The sequence below is a fragment of the Penaeus chinensis genome, chromosome 41 (genome assembly GCF_019202785.1).
Source record: "Penaeus chinensis breed Huanghai No. 1 chromosome 41, ASM1920278v2, whole genome shotgun sequence".
Classification (NCBI taxonomy): Eukaryota; Metazoa; Arthropoda; class Malacostraca; order Decapoda; family Penaeidae; genus Penaeus; species Penaeus chinensis.
Genome location: NC_061859.1, coordinates 8,731,871 through 8,739,370, shown reverse-complemented (window position 1 = coordinate 8,739,370; position 7,500 = coordinate 8,731,871).

Below are 7,500 nucleotides of genomic sequence, written 5' to 3'. Positions count from 1 at the left end.
ATAATATCAATTTTCGCTCGTGATACATGCTTAATGGCGAAGATTGCAGGGAAATGTTGCAAATTGACTGCTCAGAATGGCAGGATGAACACAGGTTACTGAACAACGCGTCTCACGTTCTTGCTGTTATTGTCATCACGAATATACCCTCTTAAATGAAAATTAAGACGAACAAAAATCCACCAGGAAAACGACACTGCTTTCCGACTCCGGGGTTTCAGACCGTTAAGTTTCTAAGCTAAACCTAAATGTTGCATTTTTCGTAAGAAATATTTTCATCATTGCTATTGTTATTAGTAGTATTTTCATTATTATCACTACTACTGCTATTACTACTAATGCTGCTACTGCTGCCGCTAATTACTACTGCACTACTGTTACTACTACTGCTACTACTACTACTACTGCTACTATTACAGTTATAACTACCACTACGACCACTACTACTACTACTATCATTACCAGTATTATCATTATTATAACAATTACTTATACCGATTGCTAAAAAATGATCCAAGAATATTGTTCTAACTCAACGGATGCATGATCTTAAAACTTGGTATGTGATGATGACTTAAGACTGATAATATTTTTTGGTCGCCAGCAAAATCTTAACTATTTTGAAGCGAAGGACATCTTGTGGTAATGGATTTTGTGATGAACTCATAGCGTGGAAGGAAGAATGCACAGGAATAATACACAGTAAATGTCTGGGTGTTTACAAGGCTACAAGTGAATATGTGTACGTAAGAGAAATATTACACTAAATATTATTCTATATCTATCCCTATCCTCTTTAAAAAAAAAGACAAAACTAATGATAACAGAACTCAAGAACAATAACAAATTACGTATATCTAAACTGATAAACAATAAACAATATATAACCTCCACACAAAAGGACCCATATGTATTTTCGACCCAAATATAATAATAAAAAAATGGGCGAATCAAACTGGATTTTTTTTTTAATTCTAACCTAACGCCCACTAGTGTGTCCGGACGAAATGCTACAGCACGTACAGACCGGCAGTCATGAGGTAGACTCTGTTACCTTAATTATGAGCTTCATGTTACCGAGGTCATCCTGCATGATTCTCGCATGACGCCTTCGGTTCTCGAGGGTGGGGTAGGGGTGTGTGGGGGTGAAGGGGTGGGGTAGGGGTGTGTGTGGGTGAAGGGGTGGGGTAGGGGCGTGTGGGGGTGAAGGAGTGGGGTAGGGATGGGGTAGGGGTGTGTGGGGGTGAAGGGGTGGGGTAGGGGCGTGTGGGGGTGAAGAGGGTGGGGTAAGGGTGTGTGGGGGTGAAGGGGTGGGGTAGGGGTGTGTGGGGTGAAGTGGGGGTGGGGGTGAGAGGGAGTGAAGGGTTATCCTAAGGGGTGGTAAGGGGGCGAGCCTTATTAATATAACTGTCTGATTTGTTTTATTTATTTTCTTGTAATGAGCTGCGTTTATTTGATAATGAGTTATTCTTTAATAGACGTGTTCCATCGGGCTCGTTTTCTGTCTGTCTGTCCCTCCCCCCCCCACCTCTCTCTCTCTCTCTCTCTCTCCCTCTCTCTCTCTCTCACTCTGCTTCCTTCCTTCCTCTTTTTCTTTCTTTAACCATATTTATCACGATTGTCCCTTGATGCCTTGTGCCCCGGGGGGAAGGATGGGGGGGGGGGGAAGCACGAGGCTAACCTTATTAAATCCCGATTTTCAGATTTTCATTTGTTTTTCTTCTTGTATTGTAATTTTGGCATTATTCCCATTAAAAAAAAAAAAAAAAAGATGTCTAGCATATTTCTCACACGAGGAAGGCCGGGGTGGTGGGAAACCTTATTAAACTAACTGTCTGATTTTCATTTTCTTTTCTCAAACTGTAGCGTCATTCCCAGACGTATTCTATTCTTTTTTTTCTTCATATTTATCTTTATCATATTTATCTTTATCTTTATCGTTCAACACACGTGAGGATTACGTGGATAAAACTTTTTTGTTTGATTATAAATTAATGCATGAGGTAAATAGACTTATAAGTTATAAGTTACTTATATATCACTTATTTGACTTGGAAGTTACTTCTGAATATTTTATAAACACCAAATAAGAATGTAGTCGCGTGAAAGCCATGATTATTCATAATAACGTTTCTCTCTCCAGATATTACCATGCCTAACCTTACCTAAGCTGACCTTTAAGACTTCTCGTCTGCCTCTTCGTCTCTTTACCTCTTGTTTTCTTGCTTACTTACGTCTATTTTCCTATTTTTCTTTCTTGTTTACTTTTGTTTCATTTTCTGTTTTCGTTTTTGTTTACTTTTGTTTGATTTTCTGTTTTCCTTTGTTTAATTTTGTTTGATTTTCTGTTTTCCTTTCTTGTTTACTTTTGTCTGATTTTCCGTTTTCCTTTTCTGCTTACTTTCGTCTCCTTTCCTGTTTTCTTCTTTTATTGATTAATTTAGCCTAATTTCCTGCTTTCTCCCTTTCTTGATACTTTCTTCCATTTCCCTGCTTATTTGTTATCGTAGTGTCTTTCTCTGCTCCTCTGTCTCTGCTTCCCTGCTTTATTTTGTGCCACTTCGCCTGCTTTCTTAATTTCTTCGTTTCTTCACCTACTTGTTTTCTTTCCTTGCCTTCTTGCCTACTGTCCTGCTTTCTTGTTTCTCTTTTTTTTCTCTTTTTGCTTGCTTTGATGTTTTTTCTTAATTTCTGCCTGCATTGCCTCCTCCTTTTTGCCTGCTTCCTGCCTCCTTATTGGCTATTTACTTATTTTCCTGCTTTTTTCTGCCTATTCCCTCGTTTGCTTGTTCGTTTTCCCTTGCTTTCTTGCTTTATTTCGCCTACTTCCCTTCCTATTTTGCCTACTGCCTTGCTTCCTTATTTCTCTTTTGTCTTTGCTTGTTCTCCGCTTTATCGTTCCTATTTACTTCCCTGTTTTATCAAACTTTTTTTTAATCTACGTTACCTATTTTTTTTTATTTTCTTCTCTTTGCCCACTTTCCGCTTTTGTCATTTGCTATTTTCTTGCTTTTCTCATTTTTCCTACCAATTCCCTTGCTTTCGCGTTCCTGTTTCCTTGCTTTCTTGCTTCATTTCTTCCACTTCCTTGCTTTCTTCGCCCCTTCAACTACTTCCTTATTCGCCTCCTGCCCTACTTTCTTATTTCCCTTTCGTCTCTGCTTACTCTCTGCTTTCTCGTTCCTATTTCACTTGCTTCCCTGTTTCATCGAATGGCTCATTTCTATCGCTTCCGCGCTTTCTCCTTCTCTTCGCCTGCTTTCCATGATTTTTTTCTTATTATTGCCGTTTACTTGTTTCCTGCCTCTTCGCCAGTTATTCTTCTTTCGCCGATTCGTCGGATGGGTGGGTGGGTGGGTGGGTGGGTGGGTGGATGGGTGGGTGGGTGGGTGGATGGGTGGGTGGGTGGGTGGATGGGTGGGTGGGTGGGTGGATGGGTGGGTGGGTGGGTGGATGGGTGGATGGATGGATGGATGGATGGATGGATGGATGGATGGATGGATGGATGGATGGATGGATGGATGGATGGGTGGGTGGGTGGGTGGGTGTTTGGGTGGATGGGTGGGTGGATGGGTGGGTGGGTGGGTGGGTTTGTGGGTGGGTGGGTGGGTGTATGGGTGGATGGGTGGATGGGTGGATTGATGGACGGACGGACGGACGGACGGACGGATGGGTGGATGAACGAATCAATGAGTGAGTGAACGAGTGAATGAATAAATGAACGAACCAATGAGTGAGTGAGTGACCAAGTGAATGACTAAATAAAAGAAATAACGAGTGAGTGAACGAGTGAATGAATAAATGAACGAACCAATGAGTGAGTGAGTGACCAAGTGAATGACTAAATAAAAGAAATAACGAGTGAGTGAACGAGTGAATGAATAAATGAACGAACCAATGAGTGAGTGAGTGACCAAGTGAATGACTAAATAAAAGAAATAACGAGTGAGTGAACGAGTGAATGAATAAATGAACGAACCAATGAGTGAGTGAGTGACCAAGTGAATGACTAAATAAAAGAAATAACGAGTGAGTGAACGAGTGAATGAATAAATGAACGAACCAATGAGTGAGTGAGTGACCAAGTGAATGACTAAATAAAAGAAATAACGAGTGAGTGAACGAGTGAATGAATAAATGAACGAACCAATGAGTGAGTGAGTGACCAAGTGAATGACTAAATAAAAGAAATAACGAGTGAGTGAACGAGTGAATGAATAAATGAACGAACCAATGAGTGAGTGAGTGACCAAGTGAATGACTAAATAAAAGAAATAACGAGTGAGTGAACGAGTGAATGAATAAATGAACGAACCAATGAGTGAGTGAGTGACCAAGTGAATGACTAAATAAAAGAAATAACGAGTGAGTGAACGAGTGAATGAATAAATGAACGAACCAATGAGTGAGTGAGTGACCAAGTGAATGACTAAATAAAAGAAATAACGAGTGAGTGAACGAGTGAATGAATAAATGAACGAACCAATGAGTGAGTGAGTGACCAAGTGAATGACTAAATAAAAGAAATAACGAGTGAGTGAACGAGTGAATGAATAAATGAACGAACCAATGAGTGAGTGAGTGACCAAGTGAATGACTAAATAAAAGAAATAACGAGTGAGTGAACGAGTGAATACATTGATACATGAGTGAATGTAAGAAGGGGTAAATGAACGAACGTAAGTGGGAATAAGTGAATGAGTGAATTAATGAGTGGAATAGTAAATCAATCAACGACATAGTGATTGAAGGAATATATAATCGAAATAGAAATGGACGAACGAAAGGACGAAGAAAATGAATGAACGAACGAACGAATGCGTAAATGACTGAATGTTCGAATAAAATGATGAATAAATAACGGAATTAATGAATTAATATTATCCTTAATGTAACTAGCCTATGTCGGACGATATATTATGAATAGCAAAATAATAAATAAATTTCGTTCAAAATATTAAACCACAGAATGCCAAACAAAAAAATCGTTCTCGTGTCGTGTTCCAGACGTAAGAAAAAAAAAAAGTTTTGAAATTAAACAGAAAAAAAACTCTTTGGTAGTTTAGAAGCTTCGGGGAAAAAAAGTTGAGTCCGGAAGTTTGTGGTAAAAGACTTTATTATTTAGAGTTGAAGAAACAAAAAAAGCGAGAATCTCCATTTCAAAAATGTGGAATTTCAAATATTGTTAATAAAGTTTAGTTTGAAAAATCTGTCTCAAGGGCATAAAAAAAAGAAATACTCCAACGACTAAAACTTGTTAACAATAAATAAATAAATAAGTAAATAAATAAATGAAAATGATAAAGAAGAAAAAGAAAAGAAAAACCGAACTGCTTTTACATCCGTATCCCTCCCTACATCACCCCCATACCCTCCCTCCCTCCCTCCCTCTTCCCTCCCGTTTGGATTTACACGAAACCTTATAATTATCAATCGAAACCATGAATAATTTATGGAGGTTAGGTGCTAGGCATGCGCGTGTGTGTGTGTGTGTGTGTGTGTGTGTGTGTGTGTGTGTGTGTGTGTGTGTGTGTGTGTGTGTGTGCGCGTGTGCGTGTGCGTGTGTGTGTGTGTGTGTGACAGTGCGCGTGTTCCGTGACTGAATGTAAACCCGTGGCTTGTGTGTACGCACATGGCTGTATGTGTGTGCATGTGAGTGTATTGGTATTTTTCAGCTGTTAAGGAAAAAAAAGAGAACGTATGTATGTGTGTGTATTACTATTATCCTGCAGACACCGTGTACATACATAGAGTGAAAGACGAAAGTACGTAAACAGAAGACGTAAAGCACTATATTCCGTGCATACATACACCCCTACAAAGAAAAGAAAACAACAACAACAACGTTTGTATTAGACATATTGGAATCATGCGGCTGGCGTGACCCGGAGGAACAATACGAGAGCAAACAATAGTACGTTCACGCTAGTCTATTTCTGAAACCCGGTGATGATGAAGGTGATGACATGTATTAACACTCACAGACACACACGTATATACATATGCATACACACATGTACTTTCACGCGTAAATCCATACCTGTTTTTGATGGTATGTGAATAAATATGCATATGGAAAGGGTAGGAACGTTGGGTTGGGAAGGAGAGAGGAAAGAGAGGGAGAAGGAAGAGAGGAGCGAGAGAGATAGAGACAGTTATAGATAGATAGATAGATAGATAGAGAGAGAGAGAGAGAGAGAGAGAGAGAGAGAGAGAGAGAGAGAGAGAGAGAGAGAGAGAGAGAGAGAGAGAGAGAGAAGGAGAGATAGAGAGATAGAGAGATAGAGAGATAGACAGATAGACAGATAGACAGATAGATAGATAGATAGATAGATAGATAGATAGAGAGAGAGAGTGGGAGAGGAAGAGGAAGAGGGAGAGGGAGGTGGAGAGGGAGAGGGAGGGAGGGAGCGGGAGAGAGAAGAGAGAGGGAGAGAGAGAGAGAGAGAGAGAGAGAGAGAGAGAGAGAGAGAGAGAGAGAGAGAGAGAGAGAGAGAGAGAGAGAGAGAGAGAGAGAGAGAGAGCGAGAGAGAGAGATAGAGAGATAAAAGGACAGACAGACGGAGAGAGAGCAGCGTACATCCCTAAGTAAACACAACTGCACATATCCCAGATACTCAGTAGTCTCGTATTTCCAGAAAAAAATACGGAATCATTAAATGAAAAAGAGATGAAAAAACAAACAAACAGAACAATAAAATAATGATAAGATAACAAGCATATTCACAAACAATGATTTTTTTTGTTCGCGTTAGTATCATTCATTGACGTAGGCCAGATAACGATCAGTCATCGGATAACAGGAACGTGTACTTGAACAACATTAAGGGAAATTTATGCTTACGTGAGGAAGATGTTAGTGATGAACTCCGGTTGAAAAGAATGACGTCACTGGCAACTGTTTTGTATTTTTTGAAGTTGGTTTAGCCGGAAAATCATATAATGAAAAGAAATCTGCATACACACACACACACACACACACACACACACACACACACACACACATACACACACACACACACACATACACCATACGCATAAGAATTATGTGTACCCTTTGACACACGTGAATAAGCAAAGTCAAACACCCACAAATATATACACGATAAAAAATGGAAAAAAAAAAAAAAAATGAAACAAGCCTATAAAAAACGCTACAGATCCCCAGAAAAAACACATAAAAAATACGTTCAAGGAAGACGCTCCCATATGAAAAAAAAAGTTACATAAAAAAACTCACACGTAAAAAGATACGCACATACAAAAAACACACATAACAAATTACATACATACAAAAAAAAGTACCCACATAAAAAAAATACTTACATGGAAAAACACATGACATCGACAAACGAGAAGGGCACTCGGTCAGAACAGCTCAATTAGAACACTTTAGGACTAACCTGGCACTGCTGAGGGCTAGGGTATGCTTGGCACCTAAGCTGGTCCTCGTCACTCAACCTGTACACGGCACCTTGGCACCACATGATGGGAACTGCT